We start from the raw sequence: 12,542 nt of genomic DNA on the forward strand, positions 1-12,542 counted from the left end.
GAGCAATGGAATGATGATAAGAGTAGACCAAACAGAGGCGTCACTAAACATCAGTGTTATTGGTAGACCAAAGGAGGTGTCTCAATAACGGTAAGGGCTGTCCATTCGGGGAGGTGTCACACGATAACAGCTTTTAGAGTCAACCATTTCTCGTGCAAGGCAATGAACGGCACGTGCCCACCTTCTTCATGTTCAAAGCAATGCACTATCAGCATTTGCCTACCTTGATCATGTGAAAAGTCATGTTTAATTCAGCACGAACGGTTTGCTTAATGGCACAAGCGCAACGTCTTCAAGTGTAAAGAAAGGCACTATTGGTACGAGCGGCCCACCTTCACGTACACAGTGGAGCTGCCTACCTCCATCTGTCCTGTGCACCTTCAGGTGTTTTCTGACATGGCGGTATATAAAGACCGTTTGATTCGGGTCAAGTGGTTGGGTGATATTTCTGTTGAGATGTTTCCCCCTTTTCATGTTACACCAACTTACCCCATTTATATTTAAACGCCCTTACCCCTTGTCTCTTCAGACACGTTCTAGATGCATGATCTAAACTTGGGAAAATAAACTCTAATCACATAGTCAATGCAACTATTTTCTCATTATTACATATCCGTAAGTTCTGTGACTTGTTAACAGTAAATTGTTCAAAGAAACACGCGGGTTCGATCCCCATGTGGTTATATAAAATGAGTAAAGTTCATTCGTGACACCCTATCCCCTCTCAGTACTGTGGCATTCCACAGATTGTCATAAAACGATTCTCACTCCCTATATAACTAGCATACTACTCAAATCAGACACTTTCAAATCGAGCAACGTTAACAGTATATTTTAAACCTGGAATTACACAATCTATCCCTGAGTACATATCTCTCGTTACAAGTACTGACCCTTGAACATCCGGGTTAGAACTGGTCTTCAGTAACCCATGCTTGTCGTAAGGGGCGACTAACGGGATTGGATGGTCAGGTTCACTGACTTGGTTCACACGTCACGTATCTTACTTGCATAGATCGATGCTCATCCTGTTAATTACTGGGTCGTCTGGTCCAGATTCAATTATTTACTGACCGTATAGCTGGAATATTGCGGAGTATGGAGTAAAACTAAACTCGGTGCAAGTACTGATAGAGGATATAAACGACCTTCCGTGTAATACCATTTTATTAAACGACTTAATGATTTGATATCAAACGAGCGAAAGCCAATTTGATACTAAATCTTTCACGGGTTTAATAAAAATGGTATTTTACGGAAGCGAGTTTAGTATTCTGTTTATTACTCTCCAACGCAAACTGATAGAGAGTGCGACTACACTGCCTACCGTGTCAGGGCTGTCAACTTTCCACGAGTCAAGCACGGTCCAGTATCATTGCGACAGCGGCATTAGTATTGTGACGTCAGAACTGTGAACTATTATGACGCCATACGTCTACCGGTATTACACTAGTGTAATATTGTAAAAATATTTAATATTGTAAAAATATTACACTGCAGTATCATCCATGGGAAATACAACACATGAATGTTGAATGTTGTGTGTTAGTCAACTGCATGTGTATTATATACAAATGTGACTAATCTACGGAAGTGAGACCTTAATCAGCTTGCCTATATTTCTGTACACTTTCAAGCTTAATCACTTAAACTACACCTACAAACACACTAACTTTAGCATTAACAAAATCGATGGGAAATACGTACAGCATTCAGTGTTTTATTCTACGGTGACGGGCCTATTTGCTCAATGACTGCAGTTTCAAAGCGCCAAGCTTTTACATCGTTAAAAGCAAACATAGGTTGAAAACATGCCAGGGTTCCTGGACTGGTTTACGGTGAGTCATTGTTGAAGCCGGCTACGGTTTAAACTGAAACACTGCATACAACGATAATCAAACTTGTCTCTGCCTGTTTTTGTCCAATGTTTATTTCAGAATTAACATTCATTCTTTCCTGATGTTTACGTATGACAGGTGACTTATTATGCCTGTTTGCTTTGTAGTCGCCTCTGTGTGGCAGTTGGACTGATGTGCGGTCAAACACGTACTTTTTCATGCATGTTGTACCAGGGGCGGTTGCTACAGTTGGGGAGAACATGCGTAGCCTTTTAATAGTAGTAATAATGCACATCTGTAATGCCCACATACCCATGCTCGTATGCATACTCTTGGCGCTAACACATTATTACCCCGGATAACTCAAGCTGCCTTTGAGAAGTGAAAAGGTTACTGTCACATGACTTATCTCACCAGGTACCCATTTTCGGCAACTTTGTACATTCTCACTTGTCTGAGGCGTGACCACATGTATCACGTTGTGCGTCGTTGTCAGGCAGGATTGAAGTACTGGAGGTACTTTTCTTTCCCCTTTTTCCTTCTTTCTTATTTATTGTTTTTTATCTATTTTTTTGTTGTTGTTTGGGTTTTCTTGTTGCTACCCAAATTCCCCATGTCGGCTACACCCAGTGGAGATCCAGCGAGCATGTCATCAATCAATACCGACACCATACAGTGTATACATTGTGGGATGCCCAACACAAGGTACATCTCACTATCATACAGGTTCTCGTATGCCTGGTCGGGCAGGTTTTCATGGATTGCAATAAGCATGAACACACCTGGCCCTGTTTATTATTATATACTGATAACATATGTATTTATTTGTTTTTGCTGTTGTTGATTGTGGTTTGGTGTGCTGCGTGTTTATGATTGATAACTAAGGCTCTGAATGTCAAAGCGAAACAGACATCATCCTGGCGATAAAAACAGCGAAAAGGTAATATCAGCTACCTATATCTTTCTATGTTAATCAGTAAAATACTGACATCGTTTTTAACATACGAACAACATGTAATTATAAACAGTGCCAGACAAAAACACATGTTTGGGTAACCGTACAGTATGATTATCAAAACAAACAATGTCATGTAAGAAGCAACACAATATCAACATCATACATATGCAAATACCCTCAAGTCAGGTTAAAGAGGTAAGACGTTCAAGGGTTGACATACAGTCTCACAAGTCAGGTTAAAGAGGTAAGACGTTCAAGGGTTGACATACAGTCTCACAAGTCAGGCTAAAGAGGTAAGACGTTCAAGGGTTGACATACAGTCTCAAAGTCAGGCTAAAGAGGTAAGACGTTCAAGGGTTGACATACAGTCTCACAAGTCAGGTTAAAGAGGTAAGACGTTCAAGGGTTGACATACAGTCTCACAAGTCAGGCTAAAGAGGTAAGACGTTCAAGGGTTGACATACAGTCTCACAAGTCAGGCTAAAGAGGTAAGACGTTCAAGGGTTGACATACAGTCTCACAAGTCAGGCTAAAGAGGTAAGACGTTCAAGGGTTGACATACAGTCTCAAAGTCAGGCTAAAGAGGTAAGACGTTCAAGGGTTGATATACAGTCTCACAAGTCAGGCTAAAGAGGTAAGACGTTCAAGGGTTGACATACAGTCTCACAAGTCAGGCTAAAGAGGTAAGACGTTCAAGGGTTGACATACAGTCTCACAAGTCAGGCTAAAGAGGTAAGACGTTCAAGGGTTGACATACAGTCTCAAAGTCAGGCTAAAGAGGTAAGACGTTCAAGGGATGACATACAGTCTCACAAGTCAGGCTAAAGAGGTAAGACGTTCAAGGGTTGACATACAGTCTCACAAGTCAGGCTAAAGAGGTAAGACGTTCAAGGGTTGACATACAGTCTCACAAGTCAGGCTAAAGAGGTAAGACGTTCAAGGGTTGACATACAGTCTCACAAGTCAGGCTAAAGAGGTAAGACGTTCAAGGGTTGACATACAGTCTCACAAGTCAGGTTAAAGAGGTAAGACGTTCAAGGGTTGACATACAGTCTCACAAATCAGACTAAAGAGGTATGAGGTTCAAGGGTTGAGTCTGATCGAGTCCCTATGTAATGTAACTCAAATACTGGTTATGGTTTGGAGCTCCTGGGGCGTTACATGTCGGCCTGAGAGGATCTGAGACTTGAGCACTTATTCCGTGTCCTGTCGTCAAAGGGAGGAAATTCCTCACAGTGAATTGCGGGGGATGGGGCCAAGTGCTGACAGGTATTCCGTCACTAAAGTGAAAGTCTAACGAAGGGCATCTTTTAGCTAGATTTGTTCTTGTAAGTTTATACTCCTCTTATCCCAGCGACAAACTGTTGACCTACGATATTCACATTGTCTAATTTCCATGTATTCAGTGGGTGTGCTGTGGACAGAGCACATGCATGTTAACGTGTGAGAGCGCTGTGCTCACAACGCCTCTACGACCAGCATATCAGTTATGGTCTGGGACAGCCCCCAGATCATGGACGTGTTCCACTACAGTTAACCATGGGAATCGGGGAAAACAATTGGATTCGAACCTGCAGCTCGGCCATGGGATGACACACCCCGGATTCTCCATCCCACAGTCCCTGAGCCACAATTTTTCCCGAAAGTCAACCCTAGCTCCCTGCAGTGCTCAGGCTCTAAATGAGGCAAGTCCAGATTTCAGCGGGTTCTGAATCTCTGGTCTGCCTCGGATTCCTTCTCAAATAAAATAAGAGTGTTCGTTACTATCAACATTATAAATTCAGAGACTAGGCATTCGTCTAATCCCGGATGTGCGTGCGTGTGTCTGAACTAGAGCCTGACCTCTGAGATACTCTTTGGCTGTCGAAGGATTGAAATGACAAGCAACCGTTGAGGCCTTGTTTTACCCTCCTTGCCAAGCATATCCTTTTATCATATTCTGGTATGACACGACCAGGCATCCGATCTGACTATGCATTGAGTGCTGCAACTACGCAGTCCTCATTCTGTCAAGTAAATAAGGATCATGAAGTCTAACTACCATATTATTACCACCATATCCGACATATATTTATAGCTGAAATAATGTAGAAAGCATCATAAACGAGATGTACCACCATACGCTGCGGTGGTAGCAAACACGTCCACTGTGTGGCTCAGGACATTGATCATGAGTTTGGTCAAACTGTTTGAAATGACCACGCCATCTCACATTCTCACATCGAAAGTCGAAGTCCTGATTTTATAAGACGAACAACATCAACACAGAAACCATATTCTCACGTGTTACCCTAGTCTGTCTTACATATATAACCATATTATTTTCCTTGCAGTCTCGCTCTCCCTGCAATGCTAAAGCCCTAAATGAACCATTGGTCTCGGGGCTCCTTATCAATATATATGGGTTTATTTGTTACAATCAAAATGACACATATTTACAGACAAAGCGTGAGTCCACAGTAACCCACTCATTCTCAGTCTCGCTCATCACTCCACGTTTTCTGCGGAATATCCGAGCGCCTCACTATAACGCCGTCTACGTGTTCCAGCTCGTACAGTCAACTGCGGGCCATTAATCACGATTTTACGAGAGCCTCCTTAATGTGCATCATTGACTAGTGAAACGTTTTCTACACATCTGATTCTATACACATCAACTGTAACTGACCAGGTGTTAGAGAGGAAGATAAACGCTGGGGCTACAAAACTACGTGTTCTATAGTGGTATGAGGAGGGTAAACAAAGCAGACATTTCTTGAACACAATTTCATTTATTAATTACTTTAAACCAAATACAATTTGTGTGTTGGCAAGATGAACAGGAAAGATCCCTAAACACCCGCTTTGAGGGTGATCACCGTGACAAACTCACGCATTAAGAAGGAAATGTTATGATTCTTTAATCTGAAAATGTACTCTTCTATACCTAATATCCATGTTTTTTTTTCCGACGCCACTGATGAGTACAAAGGCAAGTTCACCCAAAGCTCTCAAGGCCTTTTTTAAATCATAGGTATTTCTAGATAACATGGCGGTAGGTTTGGACTGGGGGTGGATGTTTCCCTTTATGTTTTGGTTTTGCAGAGGGGGAGGAGGGCGTCGATATTCAGGAACTGGCATTCTGCGAGATTTGACGGATGGTTGATCGTAAGGCAAAAATAACCTTATGACGACTTCGGTATCTATAGTTGGATAACAGCCGCAGTAAAACTATGAAGATTATGTCATCATATTACGATGTCACTTTACATGTTATTTACTTAAGAGAATCTTCTTTAGCCAAGAATTGCGTTCGCTGTAATTTGCTTTATTTATGTACAAAATGCACCTGCGTATATTCGCGCAGAAAGCTTATGCAATCACAAACGCACTCCGCATGCAGACAACGATAGTGATATCGGCGCAGTGTCGTAACATATCTTCGGTAAGCGGCCCCATAGTGGGCGTGCCCATTGGGTGTTTAAAGTAACGCAAAATCAAAATATTACTTATAAAAAAGTACACGTACAGTTTACATTATTCCCTGAGCGTGCTTCACAGAAGCACACATTTCCTCAGACAAGCATACCAACGCACTTCTGGAAAACCAGACACGACAACAGGACATGAACTTTTGTCGGATATGAAAACGATATGATCAACTTTATTACCTTGATAACGTGTTAAAACCAAGGCTCAGAGCGGGAGTTTGTCGTTTTATCTTTTAAACTGCTTCAAGTAATGAACAGATGGCGCGGCATGGATTCATCAGTAAGCGAAAACACGATAACAGCCTGTAAAGCCTGCAAATCCCATCAACGTATTTACCTTCCAAATGTGCTAAACTATATTGCATAATCTGACACGCAAGGAGAACAAAATAACCACTTCCTTCCCGTGTATGTAGGACTTTGACACAAAATATTATATTCTTATCATCATTAACTTGTATGTACTGTGGGCTTTTAAAATGAAATTATTTCTCAATTTAATGATATTATCACATGTTAAGGAACTCTGGAGTTGCACCAGTTTGCACTGAACCCTTCGAGCATGTTTGCATATAATGAGTGCAGAAGATGTCAAGCAGTGTATAGCTAATTATATACAAGGCTAAAGAAGAAGGGTAGTTGGTTATTTTAGTGTCTCGTAAATATAGTTTTCAGATACATTTATCAGTTTAGATCGAGTTATGTGAGCAAAATATTAACTCTTTCAAACATTCCTCTTCGCAGTTGAAGCATATTACAGCTGTCATAACGACAAACTTCGAAATTCCCTGTGGTCCGCTACCCCCAGACAACTGACTTTTACTGAGAATGTTTGTTTGATAGACATGCTTTAGATGTTAACGGATAACAAAGCAACAACACTTTATGTACGATAACGTCTAGTTCTTATACTGTGACATCGAAGTATAGTATCTTGGCAACAAGACATGGGCGTTATACACCTGCCACCGTCCTATCGTGGAATAAAGTAAAGTACTGTTATATAACCGAGGGATCCACTAACTTCAGTTCATCATACCCGGACTTCGGCAAACGCATTTCGACCATAAGACAAACCTAGTGGCATATACCAAACAAACAGTTGGTATATCCGTGAATATCCGTGCAACAGAACTGATGTTCAGCAACCGATGCTTGTCGTAAGAGGCGACAAACAGGATCGGGTGGTCAGGCTCGCTGACTTGGTTGACACATGTCATCGTATCCCCATTCCAATACAGGACATTTGGTTGTGTGGTCGGGGACGGGAAACTATGTGTTATCCAGGTGTGCACGCACTGCTTGTGTTTGCGTCATAGTTCACGTGACCCTTCTATGGGCACGAACGTCTAATGAGTTAAGCAGAAAGTACTTGCATTGTAGTCAGAGCTTTAGTGGCTTTTTCTTAAACATGCTGAGGCCGACCATTGCCTGAAGTCACACCATGTCTTCGACCTACCACAGGTGGAGAAGCTATACAAGTCCAAACCTTTGAAGATGAATATCACGGAAGTCTTTGAAATGGTAACTGGCAGACCAGGAAACACGTGGAACCATTAACAACAACTTCTTTAGGATTCCTTAACGTTTGATGACACCTTTTACTACGCCAAGAAGACAGGCGCCGCCTGAATCATCAACAAAATAAAGCAATTTTCACACAAAGAGATAGGTCAATCACCAAACCGAAGTTAAATGAAGGAACTTCACTACAAATTAGTATTGCCTACCGGACAGATGAAAGAAACTTCTCTTACGATCAACTCTGTTTCCGTGATAGCAGGTGCCCCTGTACCTTGTACATGAAGCGGTCGATTGTTTGTTGTAACGCTGCACTCACCTATATTCAAGCTAAATGCCGGTGGTCTGTAAACAATCGAATCTGGACCACACAATCCAGTGATCAACATCCTGAACATCAGTCTTTGTAACTGGGAACCGATGACATCTGCCAACCAAGCCAGCGAGCCTGTTAGTCGCCTCGTACGTGGAATGGTCGAACAATGCGACACGGGTTTGTATAATGTGTGATCAAGCTGAATGTTGTTGTGTGCGTGTGTCTGTGTGTACATGTGTCTCTGCGTGTTCATGCGTGTGTATATGTCGTATGTGTGTAAATGTGTCTGTGTGCACATGTGTGTACACATGCGATCCTGTGTGTGCATGTGTCTCTCTCTGGGTACGTGTGCGTGTGTGTGTGTGTGCGCGCGCGCGAGCGACCCTGTGTATGCATGTGTATCTATGTGTGTAAACGTTCACATGCGATGTGTGTCTGTCTTTGTGACTTACACTGTCACTGTGTGCGTGTGCACATGTGTGTAGGGGGGAGAGAAGGGAGCCGTTGCAAACGTCACGGTTCAGCCTCCTGCACTGCAACTTACACTGCCGGCAATCATTGCCTGACTCGGGTGCCGTTAATGAGTTATCAACAAATTAAGCCCTGGAAGCTGTCCAAACACACGCCAGGTTTGCACCACATGTGAACCGTTAACGAAGTGATGCTCTCAGGTCAAGGGGAAGTTCCTGATTAATTACAGGTACTTCTTCCTACTCATCTCGGGGTAGAATAAGTCATAATACTCACTCAACGTCGTTAATAACAACAAGACTAATGTTTATCTGCATGGAGGTACAAAGGTTCTAAATCTCGGATTAAGATTCTGGATGTAATGTGTTCAATATATAAGTAACCGCCATGGATTGAACGTAGATCGTGTAATTTATATAGCTTTGAGCATCAGCTGTTGAAGAAACTAAGAAAGTATCACTACCTGGCATTTGAACCCCTGGATCTACATAACCCGCCAAGGCGGTAACAGCGGCAGTGTCACATATGTTACATTTGGAATGTGGGGGTGCTGGGGGTGGAGGGGTTGGCGGTTTAAGCTTTCAGTCATCACGCTGAAGACCCGGTTCGATTCCATAAATTGTATGATACAATATGTGATATGTGATATTATGTGAAGCCCATTTCTGGTGTCTTAGAGAAAAACCTCTCATATCATAATTGGCCTTTTTAATTATGTTATTTGACACAGATTTTAACACCCGATTCAACTCAAAATAACTGAATAAACTAGAATTTGTTGGGGTTTTTTTCATTGCTCGCTTACAGGTTTTAACATTATTGGGTATTAATGATTTAAATGGTAATGGCCAATAGATAAGACTCTCCTTTAATTCTACCCCGATTACAAAGTCATCTTCCTCACAAGGTAACCGAATATAGAATAATATTAATAGCAAAGTCCTCTGAACATCTTTAGGGAGTTTAGTGCGTTACCCATAACGCAATGTACATGTGTCTCTGTGAGTGAGTATAATTTAAAGCCGTTCATCGACAGTCCTACAATATCACGGCGCTGGCACTAGACTTGGGCTAGCCACAATGTACTCAAATGGACCTTACGTTTCACTATCCTAAAGTATTAGCTCCTCTTCCCGCCATATAGTTGGAATATTGCTGAGAGCGGCTTAAAACAAAACTCACTCACTCTCCAGTGTACTCCCGGAACCAACAGATTTGAGTGGTTTCTCTGACGTAAAGCATTTTGAGGTTGAAGCCAAACTTCTTTAAAAAAATGTCATAACGACCTCTGGATTAACTCTGGATTAAACTGAACGGTCAGACTAGCCAGTGAATCGCTGGCTCCGAATAAACCGTAGGACAATGACGTGACATAATCACAATGGTTTAATCATTACATCGGAAGGCAATCATAGAATGACCTTGGTTTACAAATTAAACTGTGCAATCCGAATTGAAAAGGACCTGGTATCTTCCAAACTCTCCAAAACAATTAAACAGAAATGATAGACGGGATATCAACACAAAAGATCGACTATCAGTTGCCTTCCGTCACACACCCGTCAGTCAAAAGCAGGAAGAAACGTTTCCTGAAAACAATATTGTACAGCTATCCGGGAGTTCTACACAGGATACACCTTGACACTGCCTGGCATACATACAGTTTGTGACGTCATCCGCTTTGAAAGGCTTACCCATAATCAAATATTCTCGAGGATGCGAGTGAAATATTTTCGATGAATAATCTTTGTTCCACACCAGTTCTAAAGCAGGATGTGCTTCAGTTGCCCACAGCAGCCTATTTGGCGGTGGGTAAAGCGTTCGCGTTCGCTTCACACTGAATGCCCGGGGTTCGAATCACCAAATGGATACAATGTTTGAAGTCCATTTCTGGTGTCCCCTGACGTAATGTTGATGCAAACGGCGTCAAAACCACTCACTCACTCATTACAATAACTTACTAAAGGTCACAGTAAACAGTAGTAGCCTACAACAGCCTACGCAGGTATTCAAAGATGATAAAAGTGGATCAGGTGGTCTGGCTGGGGCACTTGCGAGATACCGACTACCAATACTTCGTGCAAAATGTTTCGCAGATTGCCATAATGGTTTCCTGTGTCATAAATACATTATATGTATTCCGCAGCATTTGATTGGCCCAGCAAGTGTTATTTCCCGCCATCGTCACATTATTAATGCACCTGCAACCGGGATCATTGACATTTACCTTCAGTATGAAGGTGTTTACGACTTGAAGTTTTTTGGTCAAGAAACATTTACATTTTGTTTCATATGCGTCATAAGATAACGATACAGTGTTCAATCACTTAGAATCCGTAAGTGGAAGTGCGTCCAATAGATAATTCTGTTAGCAGTGGCAGTTTGCGATGAAGACGGAACTCGGTCGCACAATGGCCATGAGAAGAGCACAAGTCGCATTTCAGTTTGCCTTAAAAACAACGAGTTGGTCACGAATGAAACCGTACATTGACTGTAGGCTCCTGTCTAGATTGTCTTGGCTTGCATCCAACGAAGACTCGGAAACTGGGATACAAAGTCAGAAAAACCTGACTAGCCAATTATAAAGCACACATCTACTACGCAATACAGACATACACCTATCAGCGTTACAACATCGAGCTGCACGTAGTACCTCGTTCCTCAAGACGTTCTCAAATAATATCATAATCTTCAAATACAAAGATCCCATATATTCACTAACACCCAGGGCTTGTTTACGTTTAACGGTAGCACCGCGGCAAACACTTACGACTCAGGCAGGAGAACATCGAAAAGTCGAGGAACTGTGCTGATGCCGAGTGAATGGGATCGTGCCTACCTTCAACTAATCAGGATTATGTCATGATGACCAGCCTCGACATAGCTTACAGTCGGCTTACATATAGTGTGAGCGTCAATGCATGTCGTCAAACGGACGAAGATAAACCTGTAGTGTGTCGACTGTACGGTCCTACACAGTCAGCTTACATCTGACATCCCACAGTTCGCGGAACTGGTCGCCCAGTGGTTGATTGCGTGAGCAAACATTCGTGTCGTGAAGAAGGACAAAGAAAAACCTGTAGTGTGTCACGATAATTTCTTCCGAATATACAAAACAATCATCTTGCATGCGTTCAGAATGTCAGTTTTAACATTCACTGAAAATGTCTCAATGATTCTTTGACTAAGCTTAATCAAATTTACTAGTTAAAACAAGTGCACTTGTATCATGAACAATTCCTAAAAGATGCATAGTAAATGTATTTGTAAGAAACGAAAACATCCCAGCGTTCTGTGATTTGAAATGCTTTTACTTAGCTGTTTAGGCATATTGAGAGCAGGGAGACCAGAATTGGGCTTCAAACATCCTCGATTCCGTACGACAAGCATGGGTTGCTGAAGACAAGTTCTAACCCGGATCTTCACAGGGTACATAAACGAGAACCTTTATCTCCAGATAGCTGGTGTTGGTTGACTTGCTCGGGATAATTCTAAAAAAGTTGTTTCAGGATCTGAGAAACTATCATGGAGATTTCACGTAGATAATGTAGACGGCATATTTCGACAAGAATCATACTTTAGAAACACTCCAACCCCTTAGTAAAGGGAACCAATTACATTTGAGGCAACTAGCTCGTGGATAATAACTGCACTAATAAACGTGAGCGTGTGATAACGAATCACAGCTGTCGACTCGGCAATGGCGATCTGACATGCGCATCAAAGTGAATGACTGTTATCTCTCAATTAGCGTCCTACCGATAAGCGTGACGACCTCCCCAAGACGTCAGCCGTTTGACCTTAGGTACCCACAGGGTAGACATCAATCGCCATCCTATTGAAGCCATATGATGTGGAGATGGCTGTGTACTCTCCATGACTGGGCGTCAGTCTTTGTACGCAATACGTAAATGAATTGGCCCACGTGTGCGTCTGAGAATTCCTATGATCGTAATTACCTACACTGC

At 42.2% G+C, this 12,542-nt stretch overlaps 1 protein-coding gene across 3 annotated transcripts in view; it reads right to left on the reverse strand.

Annotated features, from left to right (window-relative positions):
• Positions 1–12,542, reverse strand: part of LOC137261336 (myosin light chain kinase, smooth muscle-like) — an 82,992-nt gene that overhangs the window by 51,132 nt on the left and 19,318 nt on the right. The window lies entirely within an intron of this gene.

This window comes from Haliotis asinina, chromosome 14 (genome assembly GCF_037392515.1).
Source record: "Haliotis asinina isolate JCU_RB_2024 chromosome 14, JCU_Hal_asi_v2, whole genome shotgun sequence".
Classification (NCBI taxonomy): domain Eukaryota; kingdom Metazoa; phylum Mollusca; class Gastropoda; order Lepetellida; family Haliotidae; genus Haliotis; species Haliotis asinina.